The sequence below is a fragment of the Sminthopsis crassicaudata genome, chromosome 2 (genome assembly GCF_048593235.1).
Source record: "Sminthopsis crassicaudata isolate SCR6 chromosome 2, ASM4859323v1, whole genome shotgun sequence".
NCBI lineage: Eukaryota > Metazoa > Chordata > Mammalia > Dasyuromorphia > Dasyuridae > Sminthopsis > Sminthopsis crassicaudata.
Window position 1 is genome coordinate 506,329,585 of NC_133618.1, and position 20,144 is coordinate 506,349,728.

General features: G+C 43.3%; 1 protein-coding gene across 2 annotated transcripts in view; it reads left to right on the forward strand.

Moving 5' to 3' along the window:
* RXRA (retinoid X receptor alpha) overlaps positions 1-20,144 on the forward strand; it is a 271,189-nt gene that overhangs the window by 212,561 nt on the left and 38,484 nt on the right. The gene's annotated exons all lie outside the window — the stretch shown is intronic.

Here is a 20,144-nt window from a genome sequence, read left to right on the forward strand (position 1 = left end):
ACCTGTGAGCCCTTTTCCCTTTTTTATTATTTCTTTGGGATACAGATCTAGTGGTGAGATTCCTGAATCAAAGGGTATGCACCATTTTATAATATAATTCCAAATTGCTTTCCAGAATGGTGGGATCATTTCGCAACTCCACCAACAATGTATGTTCCAGGTTTTCCACATCCCTTTTAACATTTATTCTCTTTTGCTGTTGTCTTAGTCAATCTGAGAAGTGTGAGATGGTACCTCAGAGTTGTCTTAATTTGCATTACTCTAATCAATAGTGATTTAGAGCATTTTCTCATATGATTAGAAATGATTTTAATTTTTTCATCTGAAAATGTTCTGTTCTTATCCTTTGATCACTTATCAATTGGGGAATGGCTTGTATTCTTATACATTTGACTCAGTCCTCTATGAATTTTAGAGATGAGGCTTTTATCAAAAACATTGGCTATAAATTTTTTCCCCTCTAGTTTTCTGCTTTTCTTCTAATCTTGGCTGCATTGGCTTTGTTTGTACAAAACATTTTTAATTTAATGTAATCAAAATTATCCGTTTTGCATTTTATAATGTGCTCTAGGTCTTCTTTGGCCATAAATTCTTCTCTTCTCCATAGATCTCAATCACTTGCTCTACTAATTTGCTTATAATAATATTCTTTATGTCTAAATCTTGAACCCATTTCATCCCTATCTTGGTGTAGAGTATTAGATGTTGGTCAGTGCCTAATTTCTGCCATACTATTTTCCAATTTTCTCAGCAATTTTTGTCAATAGTGAGTTCTTATCCCAGAAGCTGGCATCTTTGAGTTTATCAAACACTAGATTAACATATCAGAAATAGTTTATAAAACTACTAGATCCTTATAATCATTGATTATTGTGTCTTGTGTATCTACCCTTTTCCACTGATCAACTATTCTATTTCTTAGTCAGTATCAAATAGTTTTGATGACCATCACTTTATAATATAGCTTTAGGCCTGGGCCAGTGAAGTATTTAATTCTTTAAAAACAGAACAAAAGAAAAAACTTATTATTTGATCTGGCAGAGGAAAACACTACTCTCCTCTAACAAGATATTATATAAGATTCCTTGAAAAAAAGTAACCACAGGGGTAACTTTGTTGTCTTTGTAATATTAGTATCTACCCTGGCATCAGATAGTGACAGGTATGTTTGTTGAAATCATTTGCCATCATGGGTTATGTCCAAAAGAGTTTAAATGGCAGAAGGAGTCTTCTGGAAACTCCTGTTTGCAAAATGACACTGTGGTGATTGTATTAATCCCTATAACATTTTATAGCCTCTGAAACGAGGCTCATAATCACTTGAAAGAGTAAAGCTTAACTAGTCACATCAGAAAAACCAAATGTTTGAAATGTGTTTGGATTGACAATCTATAGAATCAATCCCTTGGTACATATATCCTAAACAGATGATGTGGATAGATATTGAGCTTGGCTCAAGATTGAACATGAGGAAGAATATAGGCAGTATTGCCTTTAGGAAATTGTTTAATACTTTTATTTTTAAAAAGTTCTTATTAGCAAATTTCGCTTTTACATCACTTACATTTCCTAGTGTAATGTTCCTTCTTTTTCCCTTTTCTTGTAACAAATAATAAAATAGAAGAGAAAGAAAAGTTCAGCAAAATTAACCAGCAAATTGATATTATATGTAGTGTTTCATATCCATAATCCCGACTTTATACAGTATTTTAATAATCTAAGCATTTATTTGAAATAGAAGTTCATCTTTTAAAAATATTTACAGTATTCTTGACAAAAATAGGGAATAATTACTGTCAGAGAGTTTGTGGGAAGATAGACACATTAGTGCATTGTTGGTGAACCTGTGAATAAATGCAGCCATTTTAGAAATCTTGGAATAAATAATACAAATAAAGTGATTAAAGTGTTCACTTCTTTGACCCAGAGATTCTGTTACTGGGCTTATACCACAATTTGGCCATTTTTAAGAGGAAAGTTTCCATGTACCACAAAATATTCATAATAGCAAAGAATTGGAAACAAAGTAGATGTCCATGGATTGGAGACTGACTAAATTAATTGTGGTACATGAATGTAATAGAATGTTACTATTCTATGAGAAATGATGAATGTGTTGTACACAGAGAAGCATGGATAGGTCTACAAGAACTAATATAAGCAAAGTAACTGAAATAAAAGTAAGTAGAACCAAGATAATGATATGTGCAGTGATATCAACATAAAAAACACCCTCCTCCCTCCCCCCCAAATTGAAATTGATTGTTGAAGACTTTAAAAAAGAGTTAGGAGAAGATGCTCCTACTTCACCCCTTTGGAGAGATGGGAGGACCGCAAGTCTTACACATTGTACATATTTTTAGTCTTTTCCCAGTGTATTGATGAATTATGTTGCCTTTTTCTGTTATTTGTGTGTGTGTGTGTGTGTGTGTGTGTGTCTTAAAAAATACTGCTTGTATATGGAATGGCTCTCTTGATGGGAAGGAGGAAGGATCCTGGGGGAAACTATGGTGGTATAAAAAACAAAAGGCAAAAATGAAAACATTTTGAATAAAGGTACAGTATTTCTTTGGTGTTGTGGTGGGACAACAAATCATGAAGAACTGAAGTTGAAGGTCATCCAGAAAGCAAAGGAGAGGAACATGGTTAGTGTATATAGGCCCTAACATCATCAGTGGAGACTTGCATAAGAGAAGCATTGTAGAATATGTCAGCAGAGAGACTCATGACCGGAAAAGAAAGTGGACCCCTCATGTGGCAAGAATAAATGTTCCCTGATGCATGGCTCACACTTTCCTTTGGCCCCTTGCAATGCTAAGAAAGCTTGCAGGAATCCTCTGATACCGATCCCCTTTGGAAGCATTTGGGTAGACTTCGCATGGGGTGAGAGGGTAGAGATGGGATATAAGGTATATCTTTGCTAGGAGGACTCGCATTGATAGTCCCAAGGATAGAAGCCCTGTTCTCCAGAGTGATGGAGATTAAACCAAATTCTCACCATAAAGATATTTGCTTGAGACTATTTCTAGATATCAAAAGGAGGGGGAAGCAGATATATCTTGAATAGTTGGGATTGGCTTCCTAATGGGCCCATTACCTCTTTGCAGTAGAAGAAAACTGTTCTTTAGTTTATCTCCTTCACACTGGTTGCTTTCTACAGGAGTAAATATGCATACTTCATAGAAGCTCATGTCTAATTAATAAAATCCACTGCTCCTAGTCCCAATTCCTTTAGAAATACTATTCTCTTGGGGGGGAAAAATTACAAACAGTTAAATAAATAGCTGATTCCTGTCAAGGAAATACCTTTCCTTCATCTCCCTTTGTATTTATATGTCATGAATGTGCAGTAAAAACCCTCTTACCAAGCTATCTAGCTTGAATAGGAGAAGGAAACAACTGTAAAATATCCCCTGATGGTGAGGGAGAATTATGTTGGGAAGAGCTGTGGAATCAATACAGACAGAGGGACAAGACTGTGGTAGACCCGTGCAGTCAATGAAAATTCATCTTCGAAGTATCTGGTCTCGTAAATAGCTGATGGGGACTTTATATTTACAGAGAGCGATGTCTGCTTCCTGCCTGATCGTGGAGTTAATATAGGCACGTTTGGCAGTTCGTTGTATTTTCTGGGGCTGGCAGGCCCTGAAGTCAACAAGCTCGCTGTTTAAGAGGAATTATGTCCTGCATGACAAACGGCTGCCCTCTGGAGCGCTGGGCTCAGGGCCTTCAGCCCAAAGCCCAGCCTAGGTTCCTGAAGGGAAATTAAAACCGGAGGGAATTTTGTCCTGATGTAAGGCTCCATCCTCTGCTCAGAGTTGCCCACTGACAAATTTAGGTAAAACGCTGATGCTGATAGGCCCTCCCAAAGCTCCTTTATTGATTTTGAAGGGAAGATCTCCCCTCCCCCATGTCCTTCCCCTAGATAAATCATTTCCTGAACGTCCTGCGGGTGGTTTATGCTGCTGCTTACTGCCTAAGTCGTTGCCACCCAACCACATACACTTTGTCTTCCCCTAAACATTAAGCCAGGCAGGTTTCAGGAACAGGGTTGGCAGAGTCTCAAGCTTTGACTGGAGAGGGGCAAATTTCACAAGTGTTGGGCCTACGTGATGCAATCCCAGGGCATGGGGAAGGTTGTGGATCTGCCTGGGGGTGGGGGGGGGGAAGGTGGGACGGATTATTCGTTTCTGGGCCTCGTCACATGCTCTGACACATGCAGACACCCTTCTTGCCCATACCTACCAGGAGCCCAGCGTGTTGTCCTTGAGAGTGGGCTGGTGTTAAGTATTCTGGATCCCCTTCAGAGCTGAGCAGAAGAGAACATCTCTTGATTGTGCAAGAGTTATCTCTGTGGAGAGAAGTGTCAGCTCCCCAATCCAGATAAGTGCCAAGGACATGTTTCTTGGCATTTTTCTTCCTATGGGGCTAGGTCTTGGGTTTGGGCCTGTAGTTTAAATAAACTAAAAATAAAGGGAGGCTGGGATTTAGGCAGCCTTATTCTTCCCTCTGCCTTTGGGAGTGGGTCTCAAGTCTGAGCAGCGTCACAGATGAGACTTCCAAAGGAAAGCTCAACAGATAGGGAGAGCACAGAGAAAGAAAGGAAGACTTGGGACGGCCGAACCACATCTCCCTAGAGGGACCTCTTGCTTTAGTAGGGACAACTTCGGCGAAATAATCCTGTCCTCTCTCATGCACTGCCCTGGTAGCTATTTTTGCTAGTATCTTGGGAGAAACTTAGGATGCATATGATGGCAAAGGGAAATAAAGTCTTAGTTCAAAAACAACAGTTGACTGTATGTCTTGACCCTCTTACCTTCCTGTGAAGAGCATCGCTTAAAAATCATACTGCTTGACTGGAAGGGGAAATCTCTGTTTCCGAACTGTTTCAGCTTCTTCCTTCCTCTTGTCTCCAGGAAGCCTTCCCCAGCTGACCCCACCCACCTGCCATCACCCCATAGATCCTCACACGTGGTCTCACACACCACTCAGTGGCCCATTTGTAGTTTGTTTTGTAGGGTATCCACTTGTTCTTTGCCATGTAAGTGTGAGTTTGTGTGAGTATTTGCTGTACTAGACTATAAGCTTCTTTAGGGAGGGACCACATTCTGGGAGTGTGTCAGAGGTCATGGGTTCCAATCCCACCTCTAACAAGGTGTGACAGACCTGTGTGTTTTACCTGCCTGGGTCTGAGTTTCCTCTTCTTTAAAAGGAAGGTGCTGGACTAGACCCCCAAGGCCCCTTGCTGTGCTGACCTGTACCCTTGCTTCTGCAGTGTGCCTGGGTGCTGGGCCTGGGGCTCTTCCTACTCCCCCTAGCAAGGCCCGCTCTTGCTCTCCCATTCTCTCCAAAGTATTGCCTTCATTGATAGCTATTTTTGCCAGCATTTATGGCAGAAGTACTAGGGGCAGGATCACGTGGTAGGTGCCCATTACAAGGTGGCAGGACCGAAGAGGCAGTTGGGAAAAACCCCAGAGGACAAAATTCAGAGGCGTGGGGCAGATGAATAGGATTCCAGATGTAGGCCTTGTAGCTTTTGCCTCCTGTTTAAAGCTCTCCCTGCCTGAGCTTCCTCTATTACTTTCACAGGGGAGAGAAGGGTTTCCCCCGGATTTCAAAGCTGCCTTTGACACTTTTCATTTAGTTCCCAGGGTTCCCCAGAGAAGCCAGGTTATAAATTACAGAAACCCCTAAAGATGGCTCTCAGATGCTGAAGAGCTCTCCAGAGGGAGAATGCTACAGAAGGCTTGCTGTTCTGTTAGAAGCCAAGAAGGCTTTGGCCTCCTTTTATTTCCCTCTCAGTTTATGGGGTAAGAACAGTAAAAGGAGGAAATACATCTGAAGCTATTTTCATGTTCCTGTTGGTGGTCTTGGGACAGCTGGAGCTCTCCTTCCTGAGCCCTTTGGCTCATGACCTCTCCTGCATGAGCCCCTTTGGGAAATGGGGGGATTTATGCTTTTTCTTGTGGGTTAGCCTTATGTAAGATGACAGTCCTGGCTCCCATGAGTTACACTTCCAGGCACTGGGAATGGCCTTCACTGCGCCATCCGTGCTCTCTGATCCAGCCTCTTTCTGTATTTGGGGGCACATAGTTGTGTGATGGGATTCCGGGGTCATGGGTAGAGATGATTTCTCCATTAGAGTTTATCTTCAGCTGGGGCAAGGACTCAGTCTGCCATTCTTGGTCTGTGATTCCTCAGGGCTTAATCTGTGGCTTGGATTAGAGTTAATCTGTGGTTGGGATTAAGGTTTATTCCATGGTTGCAATGAGGCCTAAATCTGTGGTTGGGATTAGGGATCAGTGTGTGGCTGGGCTGGATGTGTGGCTTGGACTAGGGTTCAAGTTCTTCTGAGGTTAAAGATTAGTGTCTGGCTGGATTCCCCGCTCACTCCTGTCCAGGATTAAGAGTCAACCTATGGCTAGTTTGGACTCTGTGGCGCGTCCCGCCAGATCACATCTGGCTAACGGGGGGCTTCACATCTGTTTGGCTCTGGAACCTCAAGCCCCCACGTCAGGCTGATGTCCGGTCAGTGACGGCCATGTCCAGACTGTCTTGTCTCGCAACTCCATAATTCTGTCCCATAGGAAAGGGAGAGCCCTGGCCCACCAGTTTTCTCACCTAAGTTTCATTTCTCCTCTTGCTCCGATACCCACTTCATTTTCTTTCCCATCCTCAGCATTCCCTTTTTAGCTTGTCCAGTTTTTCAGGAGGCAGCACATGGCAACCCCCTTTGCTCAGAGGGAGAAAGCTAATGAAGTCTCATATTTATAGACGCCTCTGCCCCAAGGCTTCCAGGCGCCAGCAGAATATACTCACACATGACTAAATCAGAAAGGTGATTGAGCTCCCAGAATATAAATCCCTGCTCTCCCTTGCTCTCTCTCTGTCTTCCCCCCCACGCCTGCCCCGATTCTATAAATAAAATGATAATATTTATAATGATGCTACTCAGGGCTTATGGGGCACTTCACAGCTTCAAAAAGCTTTACAAAACATTAGCTAATTAATTCTCGCTGCACGGAGGGAGGCAGGTGCAGTTATTCTTGTTTCAATCTCCCATTCCGGCTTCCTTCCTACAGACCCCAAACCTTGGAGGAATCTTGGAACTTAGGCCCCATGGATTGATTCCTAAATGGGATCACCTCACGGGCTTTTGGGGAGTAGGGATGGGAGTCCCACGTCAACCTGATGGCATTGAAATGGTCTGATTCCATACATCCTTCTTTCCTTCTCTGAGCCTCAGTATCCTCCTCTGTAAGATGAAGGGGATGGAACAAGATGACTTGTAAGGTCCCTTCCAACTGGGACATGCTGCTATCCTTCCCCAGAGCCCCTGCTTTGAACAGGCACATCCTCTTCCCAGGCCCCAGGGACTGAGAACGAAGTAAGCCAGTGTCAGGGACCGGGGTCCCAGCAATTTCTGCCGCCTCTGTTTTGAATGAAGTATTGCCAGGATCAGCCCCCAAGGGGCCCGTTGCATTCTAGTCTGACGCCAGGGTCATTCCCAGTGGATGGGAGTTATTTACAGACTTGCACCATATGACTCCTGGAGAGACCAGCAGAAGAAATTTGTCCTGAGCTCAGCCAAATGGCTGCATGGCCAGCTTGGAGTTGGGAAAGCTGGTTGGTAGGCAATTAGGGGTCTTGGCTGTATTTAAAATCCATTGGGTACTTTGCCACCTGCATTCTGACTCATGACTTCTCCACAGGTCCAGCTGGATCCCCTCAAGGCTTTCAGAGAAAAGCTAAACTTGTTTGAAAATTTTTACCAAGGCCACCTTGGTCCGCTGCTTCCACGCTGCAGAGGCCATCTTTCTGGCTCTAGCCTTGGGCCTTATTCCACAACTTTATCACATAATCATTTTTCTCCTCATCTCCACCATGGGTTTCTATACACTTCTGTCTGATTTCTTAGAAAGAATGATTTTGGTTGTTAAAGGGGACTGGCCAATGCATATTAAATGCCTCCTATGTGCCAGGTACAGTGCTAAAAGCTGGGGATCCATTAATTGGCAAGTCAGTACCTGCCTTTGGCTCACAATCTAATGGCGGTAGGGGTGGGGAGAAACAGCATGCAAACAAATATATGCAAAGAAAGTTACATATAGGATAAATTGGGAATAATTAACAGAAGGGAATGCTAATTTAAAAGCTTCTTGTAAAAGATGGGATATTCCTATCCCATCCATTGTCTTGTATCTTAAACGTGGGAAATATGGGTAACATATTTACCTAGATGCATTGAACATTTATTAAGTATTTACTATGTTCCAGGCATTATGCTACATGTAGAGATACAAAGAAAAAAAAAGTCTGTCTTCAAAAAGTTAACAATCTATTGGAAGGGAGGGAAGAATATATAACATGTGCAGAGTTAAATAAACAATGAAATTTTATATATGTATACATATATATAATGTGTGTATCTTTATATATAGATTATAGAGAGAGAGCTGGGTTCCAGTCTCTGCTCTGCTGCTTGTTAATTGGATGGCTCTAGGCAAATTCTTTAGTTTCTCCTACACTGTTTCCCAGATGTAAAAGAATATTAATACTTGTGTAAGAGTGACCCTGTCCTCTTGCATTTACACTCCTTACCTTGCAAGGTTATTGGGAGGGAAAATGCTCATAAATTTTAAATTGTGGAGAATTGTGTTCTCTTATTAGTAGCAGTGTCTTATCTCATACAAATTAATCACAAATGGTAAAATTTCAGTCATTCTTTGTTAAATGAGAGAGAAAATTTTAGATCAGGGCATGTCAGCACTTCTCACTTTGTGAAGATTGAGTTTAAAACTGCTTAGGCAGAGAAATATCAGTCACAATAATTCTCAATTAATCATTGATTATTTCTTAAATGCCTACCGTGTGCAAGCTTCTGTGCTCAATATACTGGAACTACAAGGACAAAAATCAAACCACCCCTGCCCATAAGGAGCTTGCAATAATGATGATGATGAAAATTACCCATACTGTTTTTTGCAGTTTACAAAGAAAGAAATGTATGGATATTCACATCCACCCTACTAGACTCCTGGTTCTTAACCCAAAGTTTTGATTAAGGCTAGTGCTAGATTGCTTGCCCTCAAGAATGGGTTACTGAGAGTCTAAACATTCATCCCTGGGGCTGTCTCTGAATCTAATTCTGGAGTTGTCTTTCCACTGAGATTCTCTCTGTCGAAATGTGAGATTTCTTGGAGTCCACCAAAGCTAGTAACAGTAAGAGCAAGAGTAAGAAATTTACAAAGTCTGCAAACAAAAGCTCATACAATATTAACAGAATACCAGAACTACTGCCTCAAGGCAGCCATAAAAAAAATCACTGATAGATGTCCTAAGACTTTATGACAAGTTTAAACATTTACCCAAATAAATACTCTTTGAACAAACAAATAGCACTTTATAGAGCAATAATAAAGACTGAAAATAGATACGCACTGCTGAATTTATTGAATGTAACTGATATGTTGAAAGTCCAACAATGGAATATGGGTTACTCCAATCCAAGTTCCAACGACAATATGGAATAGGGGGTAGGGCAGTGGAATCAGGGTCTGGGATCAGGAAGCCCCAGATTCAAATCTAGCTTCAGACACTTCTTGACTGTATGAGTCACTTAAACCTCTTTGTCTCAGTTTCCTCATCTGTAAAAAGGGGATAATAACAGCATATCCCTCACGAGCTTGTTTTGAAGATCAAATGAGAGAAAGTTTGTAAAGGTGCTGGCAGGTAGGAAGCTCTATATAAATGCTCGTTCTTCTTTCCCTCAATATGCTGTTAAGGAAATGTCAACCTGATTTAATTGTGCAGAATTTAGAAAAACAGAGAGCTTTCTTCATTCCTCTTCAGTCTACCCTCCTGATTCTCTCCTGTCCTTTTTTAAACATGCCATAGAAACCTCTTTTCTACCCTCCTGATTCTCTCCTGTCCTTTTTTAAACATGCCATAGAAACCTCTTTTCTACCCTCCTGATTCTCTCCTGTCCTTTTTTAAACATGCCATAGAAACCTCTTTTCTACCCTCCTGATTCTCTCCTGTCCTTTTTTTAACATGCCATAGAAACCTCTTTATCCTGGAAACTCACTCCACACCCACATTACTCAACCCTGTAGCCTCTCCCTGTGATCGTCTGGTTCCTTCCAGAATCTCCATTTTAAGGAGGAGATCCAGACCATCCATGCCTTCATTTCTCTACAGGCTGCACTGACAATTCCCCCAGGTTTTCTCTATCATAGCTCTGAGCTGGAACCTTTATTCCTTCCTTCACCGCCTTTGACTTCCTTTTAAGTCTTGTCTTCCCCCTGTAGGATGTCAGCTCTTTAAGCTTGTATTTATGTACTTAGCATAGTCCTTGGCCTATAATAAATATTTAATAAATGTTTGTTGATTGACTAAGGGGGCTCATGAAAGTGATACTGGATTATTGCTGTCAGAAACTATAGAAAGCTTAGGGAACACAATCTGTTGATAGGATGCAGACTTTGTGAAGAAGCAGTAAAAATTATTTATAATATCATTACAGGTTGAAAAAATATAATTCCTATTGAATGTCCACATCAAGTGGTTATAATTATAAACATAGAAGTATACTATTTTTCCTAATCAGTTTGTCAACATTTATTAGGCCAAAACTAGTCTCTGCCCTCAAGGAACTTAAAGAGAGATAACATGTAAACTACTCTCAGTCATTCAGTCAATAGTTACTAAATTACTGTGTATCAGGCACTGTGTTAAGTGCTGGAGATACAAAAAGAGGCAAAAGAAAGTCCTTTGATCTCAAGAAATTTAAAATCCATTGGAGGAGACAGCATGCAAGCAAATATGCACAAACAAGTTACATATTGAATAAAGAGGAAATAATTATCAAAGGGGAGCACTAGATTTAAGAGGGGTTGAGAAAGGCTTCCAGTATAACATCATGTCCTGAATCATATTCCTATACTACAGATCCCAAAATCAAAATATCATTGGGGATTCAACAAGTGAACTACTGCAATCAGAGCATTTTCTTTTTCTTTCTTTTTATTTTAAATCTTTATTTTCCCCAATTATATAGAAAAACAACATTTTTGGGAGCAGTTATAAAAGTACATTTTTAAAATATATTTTCTTATGAATCATGTTAGGAGAGAAAAATCAAAACAAAAAGGAAATACCACGAGAGGAAAAAAAAATACAACATAGTTTGTGTTGATTTACATTGTCTCCATAATTCTCTCTCTGTACATGGATGGCATTTTCCATCCAAAGTTTATTGGGATTGCTTTGGATCACTGAACCACTGAAAAGAAACAAGTCTGTTGTAGTTGATCATCTCACAATCTTCTTGTTACTGTGTACAATATTTTCCTGCTTCTGCTTGTTTTACTCAGCGTCACTTCATGTAAATCTTTCCAGGCTTTCTAAAATCAGCTCATTCATCATTTTTTAAAATAGATTAATAATATTCCATTTAACTTCATATACCACAACTTATTGAGCCATTTCCAACTAATGGGCATCTACTCTTTTCCACTTTTTTGCCACCACAAAAAGAGCTGCTACAAACATTTTTGCACGTGGGGATCCTTTGTCTTATTGTCTCTTTGGGAGAAACCTGGTAGGTCTTGAGACTACTTGATCAAATTTTATAGCCCTTTGGGTATAGTTCATCATTGCTCTCCTGAATGGTTGAATCATTTCACAACTCCACTAGCAATGAATTAGTGTTCTAGTTTTCCTACATTCCCATCAACATTTATCGTTATCTTTTTCTATCATTTAACCAATCTGAGAAGTGTGAGGTGATACCTCAGCTGTTTTAATTTGCATTTTATATGACATCATACAGATGGCTTTAATTTCTTCTGAAAATTGTCTATTATATCCTTTTACTATTTATCAATTAGGAAGTGACTTGTATTCTTACAAATTTGGCTCAATTCTTTATATATTTTAGAAATGAGACCTTTATCAGAAATTCTGTCTGTAAAAAAATTTTTTTCCAGCTTTCTGCTTCTCTTCTAATCTCGACTACACTGGTTTGTGCAAAAAAAAAAAATATTTACTGTGATCAGAGTTGTCCATTTTATATTTCATAATGTTCTCTAGATCTTATTTAGCCATAAATTTCTCCTGTTTCCAAAGATTTGATAGGTAAACTATTCCTTGCTCTCCAAAGTTGCTGAGAGCATTACCCTTTATGCCTAAATCACAGACCCATTTTGACCTTATTTTGATATGGGATGTGAGATGTAAGTCTATGCCAAGTTTTTGACATGTTATCACCATAGGCAAGTCACTTAACTGGACCCTTAGTTTCTTAATCTTAATAATCTTAATCTTAATTTTATTAAATTGAAGGTGTTAGGCTGGATGTCCTCTGAGGTCCCTTCTAGCTCTAAAGCTATAATCCTTTGATCAAATCTGAGCTTTCTAAAGGCGAGAAGAAAGAAATATTAATATTATTAATAATATTTTCCATTTTAGTACCAAGGAGCCTTAAAATACTTTTAATTTCTATATCCTTAGAATCTAGCACAAAATGCTTGTACACAGTAGACAGTTAATATTTATTGAACTAATTAATTGGACTTAGAAATCTACTGTAAGTACAGGTTGCCTAAATAGATCTTGCTTCTTTTTCATAACTCATTATTGAGATTTCTAAGCCTATATTAATTTCATCCTACACAAACAGTTTGGTTTTGAATAAATTAGCAAAGAGGGATTGGTTAACAAGAATGCATGAGAAAGGGAGGGCTATGGGGGAATCCCTGGAGTCCTGGCATCTGTGAAAAGTCATGAAAGTGTCATGGTCACCAATGAACAGATGACTTAATGGCTGCATTCAGTGAGAAATACAATGGTTTTGATTTTTCCATTTTGTTTTATTGGAGGAATGGAGAATAACCCATTTTGGTCTACAAGGCCCCAGGCGAGGCAGACAAACCAAAGTATTGCTATTTTCATATTTCTAAATAGTGACTGCCATCCCTCACTATATGATAAACCTTACCTATGTATCACCTTCTTCAACTTTTTTTTTTATTGGATCATCACCAGAGTCCTATAAAACAAGATAGGTATTATTACATTCTTCTTTTGCTGGCAAAAGTACTGATATTATGGTTTTATAGGAAGAAAATTGGATTGGGAGCCAAAAATTCTGTCAGGATTTGAACTTAAATTGATTCCAAATCCAGCACTGTTTCCACTGTACCTGTTAGTAAACTTTTATTTGTAAATTATTTGGAATTGGAGACTGTTTTTTTTTTTTTTTTTTAACATTAATTTGTTCTCTTTTTTCTTTCTTTTCTTAATAGTGTTTTTTTCTCAATAACATGCAAAGATAGTTCTCAACATTAGTTTTTGTAATATTTTGAATTCCAACTTTTCCTCCTTTCCTCTCTTCCCTCAAGTTAGCAAGCAATCTGATATAGGTTATACACATGTAATCATGTTAAATATATTTCCAATTGGTTCTGTTGTGAGAGAAGAATCAGAGAAAAGCCATGAGAAAAAAAAAGAGAACTTAAAAAATACAAATAGTAGGTAAGCTCAATCTGCATTTAGCTGCCATTGTTCCTCCTCTGGATGTGGTCAGCACTTACTGACACAAGTCCCCTGGAATTGTCTTGGACATTGCATTGCCGGAAGAGCTAAGTCTGTCATGGATGATCATTGTAGTGTTGCTCTTGCTGTGTGCCATGTTCTCCTGTTTCTGCTCACTTCACTCAGCATCGGTTCACGTGGGTCTTCCCAGAGATTGCTTTTTACTTTTTTTGTATCCCCAGCACCTAGCATAGTGTCTTAAACAGAGTAAGGGCTTAATACTTGTTTGAGAAATGACTGAGCTTGGGCTGGAAAAGGACGACTTCTTCAAGAGGGAATACCCTGAATAAACAGAAAAGCATTGCAGAATTGGGAAGGAGGCCCTATGGCATCTCTGTTTTCAGCTGGCGGTAGCAGCGATCCGAGCATTTTGTTTGCGTGTTCCTTTGCGGCACAGGAAATACCCTTGGTTAGGGTCAGTAAAATCTAGGTCACCAAAAGCAGCCCTGGGTATTATAGGACCCCCCCCCCCTTTCCGGGGAGAAGAAATTTTCCAGGGAGGAAAGGTCACTGCCAGAACTTACAGCTCAGCCAGTTGCATAAGGGGCTTCAGAAGATCAGAGGGAGGGGATGAGTCATGGACAAAGCTCAAGAAACAACAAACAAGGGAATACCCAGCAGGAAGAAGAAATTAAAGGTGATGTTTAAATGTCCAGGATCTATTTTGATCTAAACAGTGATAAGGAAACTGGACTTGCAGTGACCTGGGAGATGAAACACTTTGGCAGGAGATTTCATCAAAAAGGGAGGCAAATAATGGGGGGGGGGTGAGATAGGGCCCAGAGTCCAGGGACTGGACCAGAGGAGGCCGGAGAATTCCATTTTGTACCATTGGTATTAGAGCCTGGGCCAACCCAGAATGACCTTGCAGGTGGGAACGACTTTCTGAGGACATTTGGTTCAGTTGGGCTCATTGGGGAATGCATGTGGGGCACAATGCCACGTTTAGAGAAGATGTCCTCCTGCCCTCACAGAGCTTACAGGATTCTAGGGAGAGCAGGACACAGGCATTCGGGAGAGACAGAAAAGTGCTGTGTGACGTCCCGCAGGACCCGTGATTTGTAACGAGGCAATCAAAGAAATGGCGTTTGAGGGGGGCTTACAAAAACGGGCAGAGATTCCAGCAGGTAAAGGGGAGGAGAGATCACTCTACAGAGGGGTCACAGGCAGGAGATCATGGGGAGAGAGCGTGCTGGGGGTGTGCAACATTTGTTATTTAGGAAAGGGTCTGTTGTAAAGATCCTCATCTGTGGTTGCTGAATCAGCTGGGAGAACCTGTGAACTAGCTGCCCGGCAAAGTCGGCCTCAACTTCAGTAGATCAGATTGCTTACTAATGGCAGCCCCGCTTGGACACGGCGCACGGATCATCAGTTCCACTTGATAAATATGTATTAATATGAATTAAGACACCTACTCTGCTCATGCCATTGAGCTTAGTCCTGGAGAATCTGGGAAATTGCCTTCAGTGACCTTTTAATCTCATAGAAGAGCTCACAGAGAATGGAGCTCTGGAGAGCACATATTCCAGGTCCCGGGTTAGGGAGGTGGTACAGCGGATGGAGAGGTGGGTCTGAAGGCAGCAGGGTGGGAATTCAACCCTCGCCTCCAACACGGAATTGCTGTGTGATCCTGAGCGAATCACTTCTGACTCAGTTTCCTCAACTGTAAAATGGGAGGTTGTTGTGAGGATCAAAAGAACGGTATTTGTTATGTACTTAGCCCCCTGCCTGGCACACACTAGGTAAATGTTTATTTCTTTTCTTAAATGACTGCTTAGAGATTATACAGGTAAATGTAAGAGGCAGCACTTTGTATTATGTGTGCTCTGTCCCCTGGGACACAAAAGGGGAAGCTCTGAGGGTGTAGGGTTAACTAGGACGGTTAGGAGACGAAGGGCTGCTTCCAGCTGTGGGGAGAGGAAGGGAGGCTTCCCGAAGGAATGGGTACCTGAGTCGGACCTGCAGGGAAGGGAAGGGAAGGTCTCAACATCTAAGTTCCAGCAGCAGGAGATCCACTCGAGGATTCTGCATACAAACTCGCTGGAACAGTGGAGGGGAATGGGCTGGGAAACTTCTAAAAACTGCGATGGAATGGAATGCGGTGGTGTGTGACGTCTCCTGCAGTGACCAGGAATGTCGGTTATCCTTGTTCTCCTCCAACACCGGGCTTTAGCGGCTGTACTCGTTGTAGACTGGGATAAGATCTAATACCATCATCTGCCCCTGGCAGTTTCCTTGAATTGAGCATTTTGTTTCTGCCTCCTCTCTCCCCCATTCCCCAACTGTGAGTGTGTGTGTGCATATGTGTATTGGAGCCTTGAACAGGATTGTCTCTGTGTAAATTTTACATATCCCTACCTGTGTGTGCATGTATTGTAAATTTACTTCATATATACGTACATACACGCACACACACACACACACACAGAACTGTCACGGAACTTTTGTGGCTGTGGAGATAAGAAGCACAGATGAGCGAGTATTTAATCAGACTCTGAGATTAAGAAGCACACAGTGTACACGTTAGTGGAAATCCAGAGAAGGAAAAGAACTGAGTCAGGCGGAATGGGCCAAGTCCCTGAGCTGGGCCAAGGCTAAGGGCCAGATAGGAGTAGGGGCTGTAACATCGAGTCCCAGTCTTGCTGCTGACTGGATACCTGATCTTGAGAAAGCCTCAGCCCCTTTCTCTAAAATGAGTTGAAGGCTCTAGAAGTAGCTCCAGCGTCCCCCTTCTCCCTCCTCCCCGTCCGTGAATCTCTGTGGTTCTCGTACAGCCTTCGCTTCTTCCCTGAGCTTGCTTGGGAAGTCTCTTTTGCCCTTGGAGTCTCCGGCTCCAGATGGTAGCTGTGGAGAGCTGGAGAAGCCCCCCTGAATCACAGGGCCAGGCCCACGGAGCTGCAGGAATACGCTGACTCCAGCAAGCGGGTGCTGCAAGCATGGCACGCACTGCCAGCGACTCGGGATCTAGCTGTTTGTAAACATTACCATATTTTATCTTTATATTGTGCATGGGCTCCCAGAGGAGCCTGGGCCTTTTACCAGGGCCAGATTTACAATAATCACTTCGTTCTGCCCCTCTGGGGTACGGTCTGGCACGTGATGGATTGCCGAACAACCTAAATTCCTGCTTAAGAAAGTGGGGGCCCGAGATGTGGGTCTGAGGGAGGCCGGGCGGCTCAGAACAGCCGTTAATTAGAAAACTTTTCCCCCTAATGTGAAAGCCTGAAAGGGAAGATCGGGGTGGGAACGCCAGGCTCCCTATTGGCTACCCCCTTTGCCTGGCTTCAGATGAGTTTGCTGAGGTCAGAGAAGGGGCAGTGTGTGTGTGGGGGGGTGTTTCTTTGTGTCTCACAAAATGCTCCAGCATCAGACTTTGGGTTTCCCCAATTTGATGACCAGCCCCTCGTGCCTTTGCTTGTCGTCCAGCATGGCAGGTTTAGGCTCAGAGCCATGGATACCCTGGGGCCTAGTGCGCTTTCAACGGAACAAAGTTGGTCAGCAAAGGGATTTCTTCTCCCCTCCTGTAACTCGGGCCAGCCATCGGGCCCAACACCAACATTACCTCTGAGGACTCAGAGATCACTTGTTCTCGTCCCCTTGCACTGTTCTAGACTGGGACGCGGAAGCCCAGGGAGTAGGGCCACATGGTGGTGAACGGCGGAGCTGGGATCTGAGTTCTGGCTCCTCGTGGGTCCCCTCGCCAGGGCTTAGCCAAGAAGAGGTGGTGGAGGGGACGGCCCGGCCAGAAAGGGGAGGCTCTAAGGGCATTCACAAGCTGGTGAATTTAAAGCTGGACTGGGGGGGGGGATCTAAGAGGTCACTGAGCCCAACTCCCTCATTTTACAGGTAAGAAAACAGAGGAGACCCACAGGGCTAAGGGGCAGTGCCCAAAGTCACCCAGGAGAGCCAGTATTTGACTTAAGGCCTTCTCAGATTCCAAATCCAGCTACCTTGTAACTGGACCATGTTTCTCTTATTGGACTGTTTACTTTCTTTGTGAATATACTCCAATAAGGGAAACCTAGTCCATCAATCTTAGATCATTCTCATAATTCAGGGGACTCCAAGAACAAGTAATTTTCCCAACAGGAGGTAACACCTAGACTGTTTTAGTTGACTGTAGTTGGGTCCTTTGACTTTAGAGCCAGTGCTCTTTCTACTATCCAGGTTATGTGAATTTGCTCTCAGTTCTTAACATTTAAAAAAAAGCAACAAACATTCATTAATAAATGTAGCAGAGGTGGAGCACCGGAGCCAGGAAGAACTGGATTCAGATCCTGCCTGTGTGATCTGGAGTAAGCCACTGAATCCGGCTTCCTTTTTCTCATCTTGAAAATGAAGGGTTTGCGCGTGGTGTCCCCTGAGCTCTCGTGTAGCTCTGGTCCGTGATCCCTGTGATCTGTCCTACCTGACACGCAGCAGCACATGCACAGCTTAGACGAGATTTCATAAATCTCTCCCAGCCTTCTCCCCGAGGAATGGATAGTCTCATCACAGGATAAGATCCAGAGAGGTAATGGACAATATTACATGATAAGTGCATTAGGGAGAAAAGTTCACTGTGAAGCTAGCGTCTAGGCTTTTATTTATTTTTTTTACCAACTGTAAGTTCAAGGAAGGCTTTTTGAAGAGGTGACATTTCAATCACAGACTTGAAAAAGCCCCTTGAATGTGCAGAATGGGAAGAGAGGAGCCAGCCTAACAATGTGAGCAAAGGCAAGGAGGTGAGATCTGCACAAATAACATCACTGGAAAGAAAACCTTGCTAAGACCACGCAGAGTATTTGTAAACTAGGAAGACTGAACAAAGACCGCTTAAATGCAGATGGCCTGGAGAAAATAAAGTTGGATTGGCACCGAGAACTATTGGGCATTTCACATCTTGTTTTCTGGGAATGAAGGGTGGGGAGCAACAGTGTCTGGAGTCCATAAAAACCCAGCATTGGGAGGAACCAGGCTTCCGGAGTCTGGGGAGTAGGGGTTGGTTAAGAGAAGGTGGGAGATGTTGCAGCTTCACGTGGGGGGGTTTTCTTAGGAGCCCTGAGCGGTGCACGCATTCCTCCTGAGGCAGCTGGTTGGGGGAGGCAGAGCGGAGAGGAAGGGGAGCCCACCCTGCTTCAGACTGCAGGATGTGCCGCGGCCCAGCCAGACAAGGGCACCAAGTGTCCCCTGCCTTTGTCCCGCTGGCTCCGGCTTGTGTGCGTGCTACGGCCTAGCCTGGATGTACTTTGTGAAACCTAAGCCTAATTCCCATCTCCTCCTTCTCAAGTGTTCCTGGCTCCCCGTGTGCCCTCTCATTCTCTACCTTGTATAATTCCAATTTTATGCGTGTCTGTACACTTTACACAAAAATGTTAGACATTTTACACATACTTTTATGTGTGCCGGGTCCGCTTCGGGAGGATACGAGTTCCCAAGGACAGCTTTCGTGCCATTTTTCACATTTTCGTCCCTACCTTGCCCAGTGCGTACACTTAATAAATGTTTGTTGAATCGAGATCCCTTCCCCCGAGGAGTCAGCCATCCCCGTTCTCCAGCTGGCGGGTAGAAGGCACCAAACTACCCGAATGGCCCCTCTGATCCCTTCTCCACTTCTGCTGATTTCTTCTTTCCCGGCCCGCCTCGTTTGTCCGTGGCTCCGTTTGTTGTTTGCTGATCTTGACTGCTGGCTGGAAGCCGTTGAGGCCCCAGGTAACCAGAGAAGGCACAGGTAGAAGGAGTGATTTACGGCGTGATGGAGTCCAGCACCGGGAGGCTCAGCTGGTTAGGCGCTGGGGGGATGGGAGCAGAGTGCCTCGGGCTCGGTGTTTCCTCCTGCTTGGGTAACCCAACCCCAAAGGTGGGTGCAGGCCCCGAGGGGGCAGTGACTCAAGCAACCGCAAGGAATTCCCTTCTGTAGGGCAGACGCTCCGAGCTACAAGTGGAGGGCTGTGGGCACCATTAAGGCGCCACCGCAGAGCCCCACCCAGCTGGTTCCTGCCATTAGAGCCAACCTGTGTGGGAGGCTCACCTCGGATCTTCTGGGTCCCGTCCTCGGCCCTGACGTTCTTTGAAGCCTCTCCCAAAGTCAAATTTACCCGGGCATTTGCACTGAGAATCGGGGGGATCTGTACGAGTTAACTCAGTCACCCGCCCCTCACGGAGCCTGGAGGTGAATAAGTCTTCTCGGACTCCAGGTCCAGCTCTCTCCCCCGCTGGGTTCCCTTTGTCTGCTCATTTTTCTCGAACATTCTGCTCTGAATTACCTACAGTCGGCCCGAGCGTGAGCAGTCCGGGACAATCAATAATTCCCCCATTTCTAGTTGGCAGCAGCCGCAGCGCGCTGTCATGGAAGGAATGTTGGCCTGAGAGTCAGGAGACTTGCGCTGGGGCCCCAGCTCTGCCTCTGGCCTGCTGTCCCACCCTCCCGAATCACTTCAGCTCTCGAGCTCCCTCCGAAAAATGACGGGGTTGGACAGGAGAGTCCCTGATAGCGCTTCCTGCTTGAACGTGATGGCGGCTTCAAGCCATATTTTTCTCCCGTCTCCTGTAGCTGTTAACTTGTGAGC